The sequence below is a fragment of the Podarcis muralis genome, chromosome 14, assembly GCF_964188315.1.
Source record: "Podarcis muralis chromosome 14, rPodMur119.hap1.1, whole genome shotgun sequence".
Classification (NCBI taxonomy): domain Eukaryota; kingdom Metazoa; phylum Chordata; class Lepidosauria; order Squamata; family Lacertidae; genus Podarcis; species Podarcis muralis.
The window spans coordinates 37,087,030-37,107,186 of NC_135668.1; the positions used below are offsets into that span (position 1 = coordinate 37,087,030).

Sequence of the window (20,157 nt, forward strand, 5' to 3'; positions counted from 1 at the left end):
AAACATGCCCCTCCAGGGACACGTCCAAATTAATATTTCCTCAGCAGGATGAAAAACAGTGTGTCAGCTCCTGTCACAATGGGAGAGAAAAGAGAGTGAGCAAGAGAAGCAACATGAGCGATGAATGATCTGTTTGCACAAACAAAGTTTGTTTTCTTGACATGGCACAACCAGCCTTTGACTTTTCAGTGGCTGAATCAAAAAGTCATAGGTCTCTCTCTTCATTGTCACTTCCATTCTGTCTTAAATGTGATTGTGATGGTGTGAAGCACTTCCAAGCTGCTGTTGGACATGTGTGTTGTGGACTTCCCACAGGAATGGTTCTAGAACAGTATTTTTCAACCTTTGGTCCACATATGTTGTTGAACTACAATTGTCATCATCCTTGACCATTGGCTAAGTTGACTGGGCATGATGAGAGTCACTGTCCACAAGAGCATAAGAAAAACGTTGCCGGATCAGGCCAGTGGCCCATCTAGTCCAGCATCCTGTTCTCACAATGGACAAAAATATGCCAACGGGGCGCAAGGAAGCAGGACCTGAGTGCAACAGCCATCTCCCCACTTGTGGTCCTTGACAAACAGTATTCAGAGGGATACTGCTTCCAACAACAGAGGCAGAACATAGCCATCAAGGTTAGTTCAACAATTTCCGGGGTACCAAGATTGAAGAGCACCGCTTTAGGACATATGCACATAATGTACAACCCTGTTACGACTTTGGAGTCACTCCTCTGACTACATGAGATGCTGGAGCAGTGGGGTTCATGCCCAAGAGCATGGCATATTATGCATTCTCTTTAAGATTAGTTACTCAAGGAGGACCAAGAGTGGAATGACCAAGAGTCTTGTGGAAGGAGGGATCCAGCTCAGGGAGGAGAGCTTGTAACAGGCATCATTTTGTCCTTTTCAACTTTCAGAATGAAGCTTTAGGATGGCACCTTAGTGTTCATGTGTGTATGCACATCCCTATGCATGCACAGTAGACCCAAGATGCACCTGTGTCTCACCGAGCGATATAACTTGCAGGTGCCAAGGAAGGGGCTGAAACCTGAAAGATGGGAACTTCTGAACTGTGGAACACTCCCCCCCCCCCCATGAGTATGTTTTCCCTGGGGAAAAGTGAAGTGATGGTAGGTGGGGGGAAAGCGGATAAGGCCAAAGCACATTATCACAAAAAGGGCCACAGCTCAGGAGAACGGCACATCCTTTGCATGAAGATGGTTCCAGGTTCAGTTCATGGCATCTCCAGCTAGGACTGAGGGAGACATCTGTCTGAAAGCCTGGAGAGCAGCTACCTTAGTGTTGACATAAAGGTAAAGGTAAAGGGACCCCTGACCATTAGGTCCAGTCGTGACCGACTCTGGGGTTGTGGCGCTCATCTCGCTTTACTGGCCAAGGGAGCCGGCGTACAGCTTCCGGGTCATGTGGCTAGCATGACTAAGCCGCTTCTGGTGAACCAGAGCAGCGCACGGAAACGCTGTTTACCTTCCCGCCAGAGCGGTACCTATTTATCTACTTGCACTTTGACATGCTTTCGAACTGCTAGGTTGGCCAGAGCAGGGACCAAGCAACGGGAGCTCACCCCGTCGCGGGGATTTGAACCGCCGACCTTCTGATCGGCAAGTCCTAGGCTCTGTGGTTTATCCCACAGCGCCACCCGCATCCCAGTGTTGACATAGATGGACCATAAGGCAGCTTCCTTATGTGCCTATGTACATACATACCACATTCACACACACACCCATTCACTTTCTCATATGCACATCATTCTCTCTCTCTCTCTCTCTCTCTCTCTCTCTCTCTCTCTCTCTCTCTCTCACAGACACACACACACACACACACAAAGACTCAGCTTGCTCTTCTTCCAGCTTAACCTATACCTGTGCCTAGTGGCCAACATTTTAAAAATTGCTCCCTGGAGACAGAGAAACCAAATCAACATGTGTATGAAGCAAGGACAAAAGTTACAAACTCAGGACCGTCCCTGCTTTAAACAAGAGCTCTATTACCTATGGATGTATAATAATGGGAAATGTGCTATCATCCTGCCATGCAGTGTGGTGTTCTTGGCTATGCCAAACCATTTCTAGCAGCTCCCACCTGGCAGCCCTCACATAAGAACAGGCCACAGGAGAGGTAGCCGTTGTGAGGGGCTGCAGGGATCCTTTCTCGAATCCCAGAAAGCTGTGAAGAAATCCTGTGGGGTGTTTCCCCAACACAGTCACTCATGACCATGCATGTAATGAAAATGCCTAGCTAGCTCAATAGGCCAGGCTCTTTTCTGCACTCAAGAGCTCTCGGGCAAATCAGGAGAAGGGAAGACGAAGAAGAAGAAAAACTCTCTTCTGGTGCGTGATTTTTCCCAAAGCTCTTGGGGGGAGGAAAAGAAAAAAGAAAAACCACAACGGTGAAGAATGTGCAGCTTTTCAGTGAATTCCCCACCGGGGCCCAAGGCCTCCTTCTCACACATGATTAGTGTGTTTACCCTTGTAACACGGCAAAGGCGGACAATGGGACCTCTGAGGAGACATTTCCCGCCATTTCCCCCTCTTCATTGTAGCCTTTCACTTTCCTCTTGCAACCCCCCCACCACCATTTTTTCCTTCCTTCTTCCCCCGCTGCTTCCCCCCCCTTTTTTCCAGGGAGATAAAAGCCTGAATTTGTGAATCACTCCATTACAAAGGAGGGAATGACAAAAGCGAAGAGAACTGGAGTCTTTAATGCCGCTCCACCAGTGAAAAGGGCTCGAGGCCTATGGGATGAAGAATAAGCCTTTGGCGGTGCTGATGATTCCTTCTCTTCCCCCTCTATTGTAGATGTACAAGGTCTGCAGAAGAGGCGGATGGAGGGGGGGACGGACAGCAGTGCCATGAGGGGCTTATCTGAAATAAAACAGCAGCTGGGGGAATTCCTGAGGGCCGCCGCGTCGAGCTGGCAGGCAGAGCGAATGGCAAAAGATCGCTCTCAGGCGTCCCTGAGGGCCCCGGCCCTTGAACTCCGCGAACTTTGGTTGTGAAGTAATCCTTCCCAGCCAAGCGCTCAGCAAGAAAATTAAGACTAGGCCTCCCGTACAATAAAGGACAGGACGGCAGGTGTTTCGAGGGCATAGGTTAATATACCCTCCGACATGGGCTGGAGGAAGAGTGGGGGTACAGTGGGGTGTGTTTGTTTTTAAGGTGGTTGAGTAAACAAAGTAAGCCTTTACGCAATGCCTTTTAAATCAGGTCCCCGTCCCCCAAAATGCTTGAGTTCATTGGCCCCCTTGAGGAGATTATAAAGTTGTTGATCCCGACCAAGAGTCGTAGGAACATCAATGAATTAAAATCAAGAAATACTGGCATGTAATCAATATTGAGCACTGTGACTAGGAATCATAAAATGTTAAAAAGGAATACTGTTGCATTGTGGAATCATCTTATTAAACACAAAGGTTCCCTGGTGGCTCAGAGTTCCCAATTCAATTTTTCACATTATAACTCATTAACATCTTTTCCCTCCCTAGGACTTTTTTCACCCCAAGGTCTTTTATTCACCCCCTGCACAGTCCTAATGACCCCAGGGGTCAATACTGACAACTTGGGGAAAACCCTGATTTAATTCAACCAAATATATAATCTAATTGTACAAAAGGTTCTTATTGTGGCAGTGAGCAATTTCAGGAATACCATATATTCTATTCGTAAAATTGTTCACTAACAAAATATAAATCTTTGTTTTGTTATGTTATGTGATATGTTATGATATGATATAATAAATTACAGAATAGAACAGGTTTATTTTAAAAAAAAAGACTGCAAATATAACAGAAGAAGGAATGAATAAAGATTTAAACATTGCCTGCTGACATTAACAACAGGAGTATTCCATCAATTCTAATTTAAACAAATGAACTAATATATGCAGTCCATATATCCAAATAGGTATGTAAATCAGATTGACAATTATAAGCTATGTGTTCATTGGATAATAGAGGGTGGGTATCTTTCCTGTCATCTTGGACAATATAATGACAACAAAAGGTTTCTACTGCAGTAGTGAGCAAGCCTCAAATTGCAGTCCTGTGCACACTTCATTGGGAGCACAAGTCCTGGTGCCTCAGTTGGACTTCATAGATTTGCAGAGCTGGAAGGGACCACAAGGATCATCTAGTCCAACCGATCTTTTTGCCCAACATGGGGCTCAAACCCATGACCCTGAGACTGAGAGTCTCATGCTCTACCAACTGAGCTATTTTATGTTAAAGCATTTATAAACTGCTATGCCTAGGATTTGTGCAGCACTGCTGCATCAGTGGAGTTTCATGTGAGTAGGCCCCACCAAAGATTATTTTAAATATTAGCTGTTAAATGCATCACTCTCTGAAATCTGGAAAACAGATTTCATGTCAGCGATGAGCACATCGGTGGCATCAGCAAAGCTATCAGATGGATAACTCCCACTACCCCAAGCAGCAACCATGCTGGCTGCGGCTGGTGGGTGTTGTGTAAAACATCTGGAGGGCACCAGGTTGGGAGAGGCTCTTGTAAAGGATAGGGTACAAATCCCAAAATAAAAATAAAAGAGTCAACACTATAGCAAAAGCTCCAGAAGGAAATCAGCATGAGTGTCCTGTTGCATTGAAACTGGAGGAGTCAAGACTTCGGAGTAAATGTGCAGAATTGGGCTGCAATACAGCTATTTTGCTGGAGCCAGCTTCTCTTGGCGCAGTCTGCCATCCCTCCATGTCCGCATTTCCTCCTGCCACCCCCCAACTCTGTGCATCTGTTTGGGCCCCCACAGCTTTTCCAGTGGCTGGCTAAGCCTCTGACAGCTGGGGAAGGCAGAACTTAGCAGTGCATAGCGACAAATTCTTTACATTCACTGCTGCTTTACAGCCTCTGAGAAAAAGTCCTGAGCTTTGGGGTGGGGGGTGGGGAGGGAGGTTAGAGAGAATCAGCTTTTATTGAAGGCTTTCTATTTTAAAAAAAAATCCACTCTCATTAGCACAGAACCATCTCTAGGGGATGCCTGCTACTCCCAGGCACACCTGCTTAGTTAAATAATAAGTGCTTCAGGCTTGGAGCCTAAACTACATTCTTCGTTTGCCACTGCACACACATATCCACCCCCAGCGGGCTGCTTATACCTTTAAACAGCAGCACAACAGGCAGAAATAAAACAGGTGAAGTTTTCTGTCATCACTAAGTCCCCACTGATACATTTCTCCTGCTGTTTACAGCTAGGTAGCCACTGTGAGAGAATGCAGGCACATTCCCAAGACGCACATGCCCCTTTCTCACATCCAATGGGTATTCAGAGCATAGAAAGCAGGGGAAATTCTTTAATACACCCATCCTTGTTTTTTTCTGCTAGTAGTCTAACTTGGATATTTTCTTCTGAGTGTTCTGTTTCTGGGGAACACCTCACTGGTATGGTTGTATCTCTGCTTACCAGAAGTAAATACAGATACAAGAGATTTAACTTTCTAAGCGCTGCCTACAGCAAATATAAGAATAGAAGCAAGTTTCCCATGTACCTCCCCCCCACCCAAGGAAATAAAGAACCTCTTCCTGCCCCTGCTGCAAGCTTTCAAAGTTATTTGTTTCTTCCATTTCAGTGACTTGCACAGCGTCTCTTGTGAATTTTGGGTTGTTCTTCCTGTCTATTTCCTTACTTAGGATTTGAATCAAGCTCGCATTGCCACCTTCCATTCTGGCAGGGCTCCTGTGTCTTTCATAAGCTTGCATGACAGGCCAAAAGGCGGGATGGGGAAGAAACTTTGTTCAACCTGCATTGAAAGGCAAACCTACTAAAACTGCGCTTCCCAGAGCAATGCAGCAACTGAAATGCAACCATCGTTTGAAATTTGCATTTGTCTGAATTTTGCAATGCTGTACTCCCGCCAAGTAATGTGTACAAAAATGAATATACTTGGGTATGCATAAAAGTGCATGTATTTGTGAAAATAGCATATAAAAATGTGTTATGTTAGAGGAAATTGCTTACAAAAATATTTAGATTAGTCAGTTAAAAAATGTGTTTATTAAGAGAAATTTGCACCAAAATGCTGATGAATTTTCATGAGGATTTTTTTTTTAATTGAAAACTGATGTGAAAGTGTGGAGAAATCTAAGATGGAAAAAATGAGAAACAGAGAGATACCAAAACTGATGCATTTGCCCATCCCTAACCAGGATAGGGTTTTCTTTTCCCTGATCAGTTGCCAGCCCTCTAGGATCATTCACACATTAGGATGACGCCATAGAGGATGGAGCTGGATCATGGCTGCTGCCTTAGGCTTGCCCGCTAAACCCATTCAGCATATAGCTTCTGAAGGAACCTCCATGTGTGCAATACAGGTTGCTTAGGCTTAATCTGCGCATTTGGAAAACCTGGAAAAAGCAGGGCCTCCCATCATGTGTATATCATGCAGTTTGTGCACTCTTTCAGAAGTTGTAGTGAACACACATGTACGGTGGGAGCAAGGAGAGTCGGATGCAACCCCTCTGCCTGTAAAACGTCTTCCTGTCTTTCCATGCCTTCATCTTGCAGTTTTCCTCTCTTTCCCTATTTTTCCTCTGTATATTCCCCCAGCCTTTTCTCTCTCTCTCTGATTTTCTGCTTGCTATTAGGCTAATTGGCTGCACCTGCCAGCGAAAACCATAAAATTGGAGAAGCCGCCATGGCTGACTGATTTGGATATGCCCAACTTCCAGATTGTTTACATTAGTGTAACCCTTTGTCACGGGTTCCCAATGGTTCTCAGCCTTTTTTTAAAAAAATAAATCTATAAATCTATCTGAAAGTGTATGTATGCATGTATTTCTCTCTATCTGATGAAATGTTGCAACTTTCTGGATTTTTAGTTTAGAGAAAAGGTGAGTAAGAGGGCTCATGATAGATAGGTTTACAAAATTACTGGTGATGTGGAAAAAAGTAGACTGGGCAGAGGAAAGTTATTCCCCTCTCTCTGAAGGCACAAGAACTGTGGCATCCCATGAAGCTGAATGCTGAAAAAGAAAGTACTGTTTTGCAAGGCATATAGTAATCTGTGGAACTCACTCCCACAAGGTAGTGGCTTTAAAAGAAGGTTAAACAAATTCATGGAGGGTAGAGGTATCAGTAGCCACTAGCCACAATAGCTGTGTTTCCCCTCCACTGTCAGAGGCAGCAATGCTTCTGAATACCCATTGTTTGGAATCAGAGGAGGGGAGAGCGCTGCTGCTCCCAGGTTCTGCTTGGGTTCTTGCAGGTGTTTGGATGGTCATTGTGACAATGGACCGTCTGCCTGATCCAGCAAGCTCTTCTCATGGATGGAAGGATGGATGGATGGATACTAAGAAATCTGCTGCATCAGATCAAAGGCCAATTGTTCAGCATTCTGTTCTTAATGGTGGCTAACCAGATAGATGCCCATCATGTCAACTCTTATTCACCTTTCCTCTAAACTGACAAGCCAAGAAATTAGGCAGAAAGGCACTATGTTAAGAGTTATGTGGATTGCACTGTCAGGCTGCATTCTTATGCACCATAGATGGATAACCTTGAGCCTGGAGACCACACATGAGCCCCAGTCTCGTTTTATGCAGACTTCAGCACCCCCAGAAGCTGCCTCATTCGTCCAGCCCTCCACAGTTCCTTGTTTCCTGTTCTTTTCTTCCTCTCCTGGCTTTTTAAACATGCCTCCCCACACCTTGCTTCAAGGTAGTCTCAGGGCAACTGTGAGGGGTCGTGTGTTGTATGATGGAAATAAATTTATGTGGGGTTTTCTTTGGATTTTCAAACCTTTTTAACGGTTGCATGTCTTTGGGGGGTGCAAGGTTTTACCCTCCAACAGTCCGAGAAGAAATTGCTGGTGGGATTGTGGTGTATGTAGCACATTAAAGTTAGAAAAGAACCACTTTCTCTTCCTTTTTAGAACAGTAGTAGTGTTTGTAAACTGTACTTTAAAACTCAACTCTTTTTAATTCTCATTTGAGAGCAACCCCATCAAACCCTGTGGGGCTCTGAGCAGACCTGCTTAGGAATGGGAATTCCTAATGAAAAATGAAGCAGGGTACTCTATATTCCAGATTCAAGAACATTTTTATCTGTGGCTCCTCCCACCACCCACTCTGGCCCCACCCACTGCCAGCATGCGTCCCCGGCACATTACCCTGCAGGGAATGTGGCCCTGGATTGCAGCAGTGATCCCCCTCCTCTGTTATGCACACTTATTGAAAACAGTGGGACTTACTTCCAATTAAGCAAACACAGGATTGCCCTGTAGATATTGTTGATCAAGGCCAAATTAGGAACCAGCAGAAAAACTGAAATTGCAACCACAGTTCCCTATGGTTCAGCTAGCACAACCCCTGCCTCCTCTCTGCTTTATCAGGGCACCCTTCCCCAGTGTGTTAACATTTCATCAAATCAGTAGAATGATAGTATTTATAAATAGCCAGCCTCATATACAAGTCAAATACACAAATTGACTGGGATGAGAAAATCCATATGTTTCTTTATCAGGGTTGTTGTGTTTTTGTTTTTTTAAAAAAACCACACACCATTATGTTCCATACTACATCTCCTCCCCCTTGAGATCAGTGTTGCAGATGCTTGTAATCCCAGTTGTGCAATTGTCTGGATTTCAGAGTGAGTTTTAATGTGTGAGTGTGTGTACAAGAGAGAGAGAGAGAGAGAGAGAGTCTGATTCCAAGAAGTAACCAAATATTTGGTTCCCATGCGTAAGCAATGGAAAAGAAAAGAAACACACATTCTGTTTTGGCAGCCTCTCTTTCTTGGCTCGTAGTTGTCTTTTACCGACACAAAAATGCGGGTGAGCATAGAAAAGAAAAGCAATGAGCTGGGGGGTGCAGGAGAATTAAGGGACTTTCAAGCAAAAAGAAAGAGAAAGCTTTCCCTCTCTACTTTCTAACTACACTACTTTCCCAGCTGAAAATTTTGTACCACACAGGGTCCACACATAACTACGTGCACTATGCAAGCATGTGGTTTAAACCTGATGAGTAAATCTGTTTCTTGGGCATTCTCTCTTATTTGTTTGTGGGGAGGTTAAACAGTGTTGTGTCAAAGCAAGTGGGTATAGGAGCATACAGAGGCCCTGGAATGGCATCGTTTGGCAGCTGATCCTGGGATGGACTAGATGACCCTAGGGTTCCCTTCCAACTCTACAATTCTCTTATTCTAAGTGTTATCCCACACTCTCCAGTGCATTTCCCCATTGCTTTCCCTTTTGCCAAAACTCAGATCTTGCGGCGGGGGGGGGGGGGGCACAAGACCTCCCAACTTTCATTGTGCAACCTGGATTTGCCATTATGTGATTGAATCCACCCAAAAGAGAAAGGGTCTGGAAGGGCTCTGGTTCTCCTAACCACCTTTTTTCAAAAGGGATAACTTGAAGTAGAAACATGAGAAGAGGGGTGCTTAACCCTTTCCACCCATCTATTTACCACTGAGGGACGCGGGTGGCACTGTGGGTAAAAGCCTCAGCGCCTAGGGCTTGCCGATCGAAAGGTCGGCGGTTTGAATCCCCGCGGCGGGGTGCGCTCCTGCTGCTCAGTCCCAGCGCCTGCCAACCTAGCAGTTCAAAAGCACCCCCAGGTGCAAGTAGATAAATAGGGACCGCTTACTAGCGGGAAGGTAAACAGTGTTTCCGTGTGCGGCTCTGGCTCGCCAGAGCAGCGATGTCACGCTGGCCACGTGACCCGGAAGTGTCTCCGGACAGTGCTGGCCCCCGGCCTCTAGAGTGAGATGGGCGCACAACCCTAGAGTCTGTCAAGACTGGCCCGTACGGGCAGGGGTACCTTTACCTTTACCTATTTACCGCTGAGATTCTCCCCCCTCCCCCCGCAATGTCCAGGAGAGAGCATCCCGCAGATACCATCCAATCAAGTGCATTCTGCACAATGTTGGAATCGGGTCTTTCATGTGGCAATACCTACCCTTTGGAACTCCCTCCCACTGTGTATCAGACAGGGTGCCTTCCCTATTGTCTTTTTGGTACCTGCTAAAGACATTCCTCTTCCAACAAGCCTTCTCAAATCTTTATCCCAGTTGGTATCTGTCATGGATTTTAATTGATTTTATACATGTGCTGTTGTTGGATTAAAACTGTTTTTATATTTATTTGTTTGTTTATTTATTATTTAAGCTTGTTTTTATATATGTAGGTTTTTTTAAAAAAATATTTTACATAGGTAGCTGTTTTATATGTAATATTTCATTGCACATTGCTTCAGGAAACCTCATGGGAAGCGATTAAATAACAACAACAACAACAACAACAACAACTCAGATGTACATACTTGTACACCTATTGATAAACTGGTGCAGTCCCAATGTTTTGGAATACAACTCCTATCATGTACGCATGACTGGGGGCTGATGGGAGCTGTAGTTCAAAACATCTGGAGGGCACTATGTTGGAGAAGACTGTTCTTGTATATGACTCAATGCAGTGGCGTAGCGTGGGTTGTCAGCACCCGGGGCAAGGCAAGTAATTTGCGCCCCCTAACCCGTGGATTTGCACCCCCTAACCCGTGGATTTGCGCCCCCTAACCTATGGATTTGCCCTAACCCCAGATGTTGCGCCCGGTGCGGCCGGCCCCCCCTGCACCCCCCACGCTACGCCACTGACTCAATGTCTAGCTCACAGGGTAGAGGTGATGACTGGCCCCAGGCCTGAGTCACCATTTTTGAGCTTGATCCTTCCTCCCTCTGAGCCACTCTTTTCCACCTGGCTCTGGTCAGTGGGTTATTGGCAGCCTAGTAAAAAAACAAAGTTAGTCCCTGCAATCCTGAAATCCATTTACCTCTGTCATAGAGGAATCTGCAACACAATGTTGCAGTGTGAAGTATTTGGCCATGCCCTCTTCCAGGATATGCCATTCCATTCCCTCTCCTTCTATTATTTTCAGTCTGCCCACCACACCAACAGTATTCCAAGATAGCTCAGCATGCTCAGTCTTCATTGGACTCTTTTGTCTGTTTTCCTCTCACTTAGGATTTATTCCACTTCTGCAAACTATGGGGCTCCTCCAAGGCTCATGATATAGTTCATTTTTTACATGCCATTTTCAATATGTGAACTGAGATCATTATCATTATACATCTCCTGTCCTGTTTGTGTGGCTGGTTTGTGTTTGTGCCCAAAGTCTCATCTCTTAATCTTCTTCCAAGAGTCTGTCCTGCAACATTTGCTCCCAGAACAAAGTCTGAGGATTCCAAATTCACCTTTTCCTCCCATGAGCAAAAATGGCTAGAGAATGAGTGAACTCAACAATTTCTGACCATTTCTCATTTTCCCAGCCCTCCATTCTCCACAATTCAACATCCGTTTGCATTTTGTTCCAGTGCTCACAATATCTCACCATTTTAGTGCAAACTTCTGTTGGTGTACACGTTTCTCCAAGCAATCTTCCCTAATATAATGCACTTTAGTATGGTATTTTCACTAAGATATATGCGTTTTAATGTATACCTTACTTAGAATATACATTTTTGTACACATTACTTGTCTGGAGAGCCACGTTGCAAAATTCAGAGAAGTGCAGATTTCTGAGGACGACTGAGTTTTTCTTCATATATTGTACGATTGGTTCGTGTTTGTAAAGTGAGTCCGAAACCCTGCCTTGGAATCCTCTTTCACGATTCCATCTTGCTCTTGCAACATTTGCACACCCACCCACCCACCCTCCCGGCTCATTCCCTTGCGTCAGCCTCTGTGTGTGCCTGTTCCTTTCTCTCCACTGCATCTGAAAACGGCACCACCTGTTGCGGCTGTCCGCACCGTGTTACATTCAGATGCTCAGCTTAGTTTCCCCTGTTAATAAAAACAGGCTTGGGAATGAGGGTATATCTGTGGGAAAGTTGCAGCGTGTGGGAAGACAGTGGGGAGCCCTGGGGAGAGGAGAGAAGGGGGTGGGGGGAGGGAAGGAGGGAAGTTGTGTGTGTGTGTGTGTGTGAGCACGCATGGAGGGGGTGGAAGCCGGGCTTTGCTAGCTGCTCTTCCCCTTCATTTAGGAGACAATATGCCCACCCACAATTGGGCCAAACATAAGAGAAGGCACAACAATGAGTCAATTAGGGGAAAGGGGCATTTCCCCCCCAAAAAAGGGGGAGGGGTAGAGATTCTGCCACATCATAACTGTCTCTTTTCTTCCTTGCAACCAGCCCCTTCTTGGACTCCCTCTCCCACCAACCGCAGAGATCCTCTCCTCTCCCCTCCCCACCTCACCCCCCAGCACTCTCCCTCTTTGCTAGAGTGGGAGTCACAGATTCATAGGCAATGAAAGGGTCTTCATCAGGGCAAGCTCATCGCCTCTGACCCCTTACCAAAAACCCAGATCAGGCACATCTCTCTCTTGAGCTTTGCCCATCGTTACTGGAGGTGGTGTGGCATCGATGCCCATGATGTACATATTGCATAAAGATGCTACAGCAAAAGATGGAGAACCCTAGGCCCAAATGTAGCCACCCCACGACTCTTTGTCTGGCCTCAATGACACTTCTCCAGGCTACAACTGCTCAGAGCCTGCTCTTGCCTGGCATGAATGCCTCCTTCAGTCATACCTCGGATTACAGATGCTTCAGGTTGCATTTTTTCGGGTTACCGCCAAAACCCAGAAGTACCAGAACGGGTTACTTCCGGGTTTCGGTGGTTGCGCATTCGCAGAAGCAGTAAATTGAACTTTGCACATGCGCAGAAGCACCGAATCGCAACCCGCACGTGCACAAATGCGCTGCTGTGGGTTGCGAATGTGCATCCCGCACAGATCACGTTCGCAACCCAAGCGTCCACTGTAATGCTTCTTGCTTGCCTGGAGGGAGGATAGAGAGGGGGGTGTTTGTGAACATGTGTCGAAACCAGCCTCCTTTAGAAAGGTGAGATACATTAGCTGCTCCACCCACTTTTATCTCTGGCCCTGCCCCTCACAGGCATGTGGCCCTAGAAGGCTGTCCAGAAGGGAATGTGGACCTCTGGCTGAAAACACATATCTACCCATGCACTAGAGGCAGTTTCCCCCCAGTCTTATTAACGTCAGCAGGTAATCTGTTGGGGGAGCACATGCTGACTGTGGGTGGAGAAAGTGTAAACAATGGTTGAAATGGGTGCCCCCCCGCAGTCTCTCTTTCTGGCACCCACTTTTTCTCACTCTCTTCCTCCCTGATCAGTGAGCTTCTGGAAGAAAGGAACTGAATGGTCTTGCCCGAGTCTGAATTGATCACTTTCAGAGGGCTTTTGAAATTAGGCCGATGGGTGCATAAAATTAGGCTGAGCGTCGCTGACTGCCGCTCCTGTGTTGCATGAACCTTCAACGCCATCTATACAGTGTGTTGTGTTGAGCCGCAAGGAATTAACTGTGCCTTGTGTACTTAAGGACAACACAATTGCTCCTCCTCACTCCCCTATCTTGAGACAAATCCTATTTCAGGTCCAGATTAAGAAACTAGATTTGGTGTCAATTGCATGAATGCAATTAACCAGCACATTTTCTCTTCCTGCCACCATTATGTAAATAGCAGCAGTGGGTGGCAAAGGGAAGTTTAACTCTTCCTCTGACAAAAGTCACCTCTCTGAGACTGCTATATTTTCATTTCATGGGGAAACCTCATCCTGGTGCTAATTAATGCTGTGTCTGGTGGGACTCTTACCCAGGCAGACAGCAGGATTTCTCTCAGATTCAGAGACAGGGTAGGGAGGCCGGATTGTCCTCAAAAAGACAGGTCACTGCTGTTAATCCACTTTGCCAGAATGTAACACAGTTTACCTCCATTTAGGAGGCAGGGCATAGCTCAGCGGTAAAACGTCTACTCTAAATGCAGAAAGTCCAAGTTCAATCCACAGCATCTCCAGGTAGGGCTGGGAATGTTGCCTGCCTGAAGCCCTGGACAGCTGCTGCCAGTCAGGGTAGACAATACTGAACTGGGTGGACTAATGGTCTGACTCTATAGAAGGCAGCTTCCTATGTCCTGCGCTGTCCGCTCAATCAGATGGAGAAACATGGGCTTAGGACAAGAACAATAGCTCACAGTTATTTGTTAAAAGGATCAGGAGGCAGATCTGTGGGAAACTTTGCTTTACAGTGGTACCTCGGGTTACGTACTTAATTTGTTCCGGAGGTCCATTCTTAACCTGAAACTGTTCTTAACCTGAGGTACCACTTTAGCTAATGGGGCCTCCCGCTGCCGCCGCACGATTTCTGTTCTCATCCTGAAGCAAAGTTCTTAACCTGAGGTACTATTTCTGGGTTAGCGGAGTCTGTAACCTGAAGCGTATGTAACCTGAAGCGTATGTAACCCGAGGTACCACTGTACAAGGTAGACACAGGAACATGGGCGCTCCTTTTTATATGGTCAGTCCATGGACCTATCTCACTCAGTATTTTTGACACTGAGTGGTCAGCCACTCTCAAATACTTCAGATTGGGATCTCTTTTAACCCAACTGGGAGATCCCGGGAACTCAACCTGGGACCTTCTGCATGCAAAGCAGATGCTCTACCACTGAGCTACAGTCCTTTTGGCATCCCGTTGGTCTATCTAGCTTAGTGATGTTGACAATCACTGGCAGCAGCTGTCCAGGATTTCAGACAGCGTTCTCTCCCAATCCTACCTGGGGATGCCAAGGATTGGACCTGGGACCTTCTGCATGCAAAGCAGATGCTCAAAGTAACTGAATAAATAAATAAAAACTAAAGATGAATGATCCCCCCCCCTCTCTGTGTGTGTGTAGGAGGGAAGTTACATCAGCATTGGTCCAAAGCATCCTTGGCAAGGAGCAAAGTCTGTGGTCTCATGAGCCAGAATCACCACCAGCCTGCAAAGTGCTTTCCTCCGGGCAGAGAAAGTGACATTATTTTTCCAAGGCTTTCGTCCCCATTTTCGGAATCTGTTTTGAATAAAAGAGCAAAGCTAGTCAGCCAGTCTAGAGTTTTACAATGGAAAGCTCTGGTGGAGGGGGCGGGTTTTTTTCTCCTTCTTCTCCCTCTCCCTACATGCTTTAAAGTCAAGCCAATTTCCTTTGGAGGCATTGGGTGAGAGGGGGAAGGGAGAGGGTTGTGAGGTTTTTTGGGGGGGGGAGAGAAGGCAACTTTCAAATAAAAATAATTAAAAAAGCAGAGGAGCAGCAGCAGCAGCAGCAGCAGCTGAGGAATGTTAATGCCGTGCAGCTTTCAGTTCCACAGCCCCATTCCCATTCACCACGCCAGCAATTTCCCAGCGGATTTGCTTGTAAGCCCCGCATTCCTCAGCAGACCAAAGACATGAAGCCCTCCACAGCAAGGATTGGATCAGTGCTCTGTGCATGTGTGTGTGTGTGTGTGTGTGTGTGCGTGGGAGGAACCCACACACATCCTCAGCAACAAGCTCTGTCTCCTCTTTTTCTTCTGTTTTACAGATGCTTTATATAGTTTGGTTGCGTCATTTTATAGTGGGGGAGGGTGTTAAGTGAGATTTTGTTTTTTTTCAATGAGATTGTGGTAAAAACTACCTTGAGAGCATGAGCTGAAAAATAGTTTAGACGTGCATTTGTTTGTTTGCTTGTTTCCCACCTTCACCCTAATGCCCCAGACCAAGTTGCGGCATTAATAAAACAATAATGAACAACTCGCAACCATAAAATAAGGCGGGTCCTAAAAACACACACTGCATCATCATACATACATCATCGCCGTTGCCAATTTTTTAAATTGTACATATTTATTAATTTCTGTAAAGAGACAAACGAACAACATAGAGCAATAAGCAAAGCTGATCCATCAACAGAATGCAAGATCAAGATCATACAAAATTATTATCAAGGGAAAGAAAACAGCTTATGAAAACAATTTTAGGAAAGGAAAAGCAAGGGATAATGTTGTTAACCAAGTTCAGTTATTCGTAAATCACCATGCATTTGAGGTGGAAAATTCCATGAAGCGATATCTTATTTCTCCAGATTTGTTTGCCCCTCCTCCGTGATGCTTTCATCTTACGTATGCATCATCAGCATTAATTAATTAAATTTATATTTTCCCTTCCTTCCAGTGAAGACAATGTGTGAAAAGGCAGATCGGGAACACATTGCCACCAGTTGGACTGCTAGTAGGAAATATTTCTTTCAGTTTCTCGTTTTTCCACTCTTCAGTTCAGTTCTCCACATTTCCACATCAGTTTGATTAAAAAAAATTCATGACAATTTATTACCATTTTAATGTGAATTTCACCTAATATACTCATTTTTGTGTGCCTAATACTCACATTTTTCAAAGCAGTTTCCCCTAATGCGTTTTTAATGTTACTTTCAATCATCAAAATCATCTTTGTACATATTACTTGGCTGGAGAGCTGCATTGCAAAATACAAAGAAGTGCAACTGTGTTTTCTTTACAATAAGGATGTGTTTCAGAGAGAATGCTGTAGCACTCAGTTCCTGCTTGCGGGCTTCCCATACTCCCCTGTTTGGCCACAGTAGGGCTGAGAGCTGGGCTACACGGGGCTTTGGCCTGATCCGCCAGCCAGGCTCGCCACGGTGAGAACGGGATGCTAAACTAGATGGGCCAATGGTCAGATCCAGCAGGGCTCTTCTTATATTCCTAAGACTCATTCGCAAGCTACTTTCCATGATGGCTGTGCTCTCCCTCCACTGTTGGGGCCAAGGCACCTCAGAGACTGCTCTTGAGCTCAGACTTCCCACTGGGTCATCAAGTTGGTCCTGTGAGAAAAGGTTGCTAGATTAGAGGGGCGTTTGCCATTATGCAGCAGCCAGGCTGATCTTGTGTATCACTCCCACACTCCAGAAAACCGAGAGGTGTGCATTTGCAACTAACTTTTACAAGTACAGTGGTACCTCGGGTTACACACGCTTCAGGTTACAGATGCTTCAGGTTACAGACTCCGCTAACCCAGAAATATTACCAGCAGGAGGCCCCATTAGCTAAAGTGGTGCTTCAGGTTAAGAACAGTTTCAGGTTAAGAACGGACCTCTGGAACGAATTAAGTACTTAACCCGAGGTACCACTGTAGACGAAAGGAGCTACGTATATGCTCCAACATCCAGAAACCAATGAAAACAGGAATAGTCTGTACAGAAGTGACACACTACAGTGTACTATTGGCCTGTATCCCTGTCTGTGACCACCCCCACTCGGCTTTCCTGGACCCCAATGTTTATTTGGGCAGTAGAGGTCTAGGGAGCTGTTGGTTTAAGGAGGCGGAGGAGGGCTGGTTTCACACTGGGGCGATCTGTTTAATGGGCTGTCAGATGATGGATGTTTCCCTCCCTCTGAAGTTATCTATCCAGCAGGATCACATTTCCCTCCTGAGCCGGACGTACGACGCCAAAAGCCACGAGTCGGGTGGAGGCCATTATTTATACAAACTTTCCTTCCCCCCGGTTTTTCACCCCTCTCAGAGACTTGTGTCTAATCTTCCCTCTTGCCCCCCCCTCTTTCTGCAAGACATGTTCTAAAACACGGCAGTATTAAAGTCCAGCATTGCCTGGGCTTCAAGGGTAATGAAGTGACCGCCAGGAGAGAAGCCCAACCAGTATGGGCAGCAGAAAGATCCTGGGTGACTACCTCTCTTGGTGGGGATGCTAGCAAAAGTGTGCTGCACAAGGGTAAGGCTGTGTATTGGGGTGCTGTTAGAACTGCAGAGTCATAGAACTGAGGCCATGTCCACATCATATATTTTAAGTGCTTTTTATACCACTTTAAGAGTCATGACTTCCCCTTAAAAATCCTGGAAACTCTGGTTTGTTAAGGGTGTAGAGAGTAGTTAAGGGACACATAAGTCTTTATATACGCAACAGGCCAAGAGAGGGATGTCTTTCAACTGAGGTTGACACAAATACAAAATCCACCTCTGCACAGGACCTTGCTATAGTGGCAATCCAAGACTGCAGCTCAATAAAGGCATTTCTTAGGGAAACTGGTGAGAGTTTGGTCAGATAACCATCTCTATAATGCTCCATTATTAGGAGTGCATACCAAGGGGATGTTTTGGTGTTTCTAATTACAGTAGTACCTTGGGTTACATACGCTTCAGGTTACATACGCTTCAGGTTACAGACTCCGCTAACCCAGAAATAGTGCTTCAGGTTAAGAACTTTGCTTCAGGATGAGAACAGAAATTCTGCTCCGGCAGCGTGGTGGCAGCGGGAGGCCCCATTAGCTAAATGGTGCTTCAGGTTAAGAACAGTTTCAGATTAAGAACGGACCTCCGGAACGAATTAAGTACTTAACCCGAGGTACCACTGTAGTTGGAAGTCCCTTCTGCATTCTATCCGGAAGAGCCAATCCCTTAGATGACACTTATTCAAGGTCAATGCAGAGCTCAGGTCTAGGAAATAATAATAGTCTAAAACATCTTGCTTCTTTCCAGAGTTGCTTATTACCCAATTCCATTTAGCACAGTGCAAGAAAATGCTCAACCGGCATAGTAGCAATTCTTTTAATATATTGTTACAGTTTTGGGGTAACAGAGCTTGGGGGCAAGGGGGCACCCATAACTGCTAGAGTTAGAGAATGAGAGAAATTAATACATTGTATAATTTAGATAATATTTGGAATATTGAAGGGAAGATGCCAGATGTTCAGTATGTACTGAACACCTCCAAGAGATTTTTGAGGTCAAATCAGGAAAGAGAGATGAGCACTAAACCATCTGCATACATCAAGATTGAGATATTTTCAGACTCTGGACTCATTGGTCTTGTGTCCCACTCCATCCCTTTAGATCAAGAGTGAGGAACCTGTGGCCCTCCATATGTTGTTGCTCCCATCATTCCCCACCATTGCTAGTTATTTATTTTTATGTTGATATCCCACCTTATGTCATGCATGACCCAACTTTTATTCTCACAATGACCCCATGAAGTAGGTTAGTCTGTGAGCTGGTCACTGGCAGTGAGTTTCCTGAATGAGAGAGCATTTGAACCCCGGTCCCCCCCCCACCACCACAAAGTTCCTAGAGGGGGCCACTCCTTTTCAGCCTGAAGGGTGTTGCTGCAGTCCAGCAATATCTTGAGGGGCCCAGGATCCCCATATGTGCTTTAAATAGTAACCTGTGAAATTTCACTTAATTCAAAAGAGGTTGAGCTAGCCTTGTGTAAGGTGGGGTGGTTGTGTTCCCTTCTGCTCATGCTGCTGAGTTCCTAGCCCTCTGCCATAAAAGTCCTGCCATGATGGCACTTATTATACACACATATTAAAGGTGCGATAGAACCCTGCCTTGGGTTACATCTGCTGGTATCTTTAACAATTCAACGCAGGTCACACCATCAATTTATAGCTCTCCATTCAGCCATGGCTGCCCCTCCCCGCAAGAATTCTAGGAGCTAATGTTTGCTAAGGGTACTGAGGGATGCAGGTGGCGCTGTGGTCTAAACCAGTGAGCCTCTTGGGCTTACTAGTCAGAAGGTTGGTGGTACGAATCCCCGTGACGGGGTGAGCTCCTGTTGCTCCAGTTCCTGCCAACCTAGCAGTTCAAAAGCATGCCAGTGCAAATAGAGAAATAGGTACCGCTGCGGTAGGAAGGTAAACGGCATTTCCGTGCGCTCTGATTTCTGTCCCGGTGTCCCGTTGCGCCAGAAGCACTTTAGTCATGCTGGCCACATGACCCAGAAAGCTGTCTGTGGACCAGCGCCAGCTCCCTTGGCCTGAAAGCAAGATGAGCACCACAACCCCATAGTCGCTTTTGACTGGACTTCACTGTCCAGGGCTCCTTTACCTTTACGGGTACTGAGAGTTGTTAAGGGAATCTTGTTCCCCCAGAGAGGTACAATTCCCACAGTTCCCTGTGAAGAGGGCTTGACTCTGGGAACTGTAGCATTGATGGGGGGGGCTAGGGACCTCCTAACAGCTCTCAGCACCCTTAACAAACTACAGAATTCTTGGAGGGGGGAGCCATGAGCGTGAAAGGGGCCTCATAGTTGTTTAAAATGGATGGCGCGAACGTGACAGCAGCGGAGAGAGATCCCTGCCTTTCTCCCTGTTGTTTAGTCGTTTAGTCGTGTCCGACTCTTCGTGGACCCATGGACCAGAGCAGCCAGGCACTCCTGTCTTCCACTGCCTCCCGCAGTTTGGTCAGACTCATGCTGGTAGCTTCGAGAACACTGCCCAACCATCTCATCCTCTATCGTCCCCTTCTCCTTGTGCCCTCCATCTTTCCCAACATCAGGGTCTTTTCCAGGG

The 20,157-nt window shown here is 46.0% G+C and overlaps 1 protein-coding gene across 1 annotated transcript in view; it reads right to left on the reverse strand.

Annotated features, from left to right (window-relative positions):
- LOC114584889 (nucleoside diphosphate kinase A-like) overlaps positions 1–20,157 on the reverse strand; it is a 113,828-nt gene that overhangs the window by 24,853 nt on the left and 68,818 nt on the right. The gene's annotated exons all lie outside the window — the stretch shown is intronic.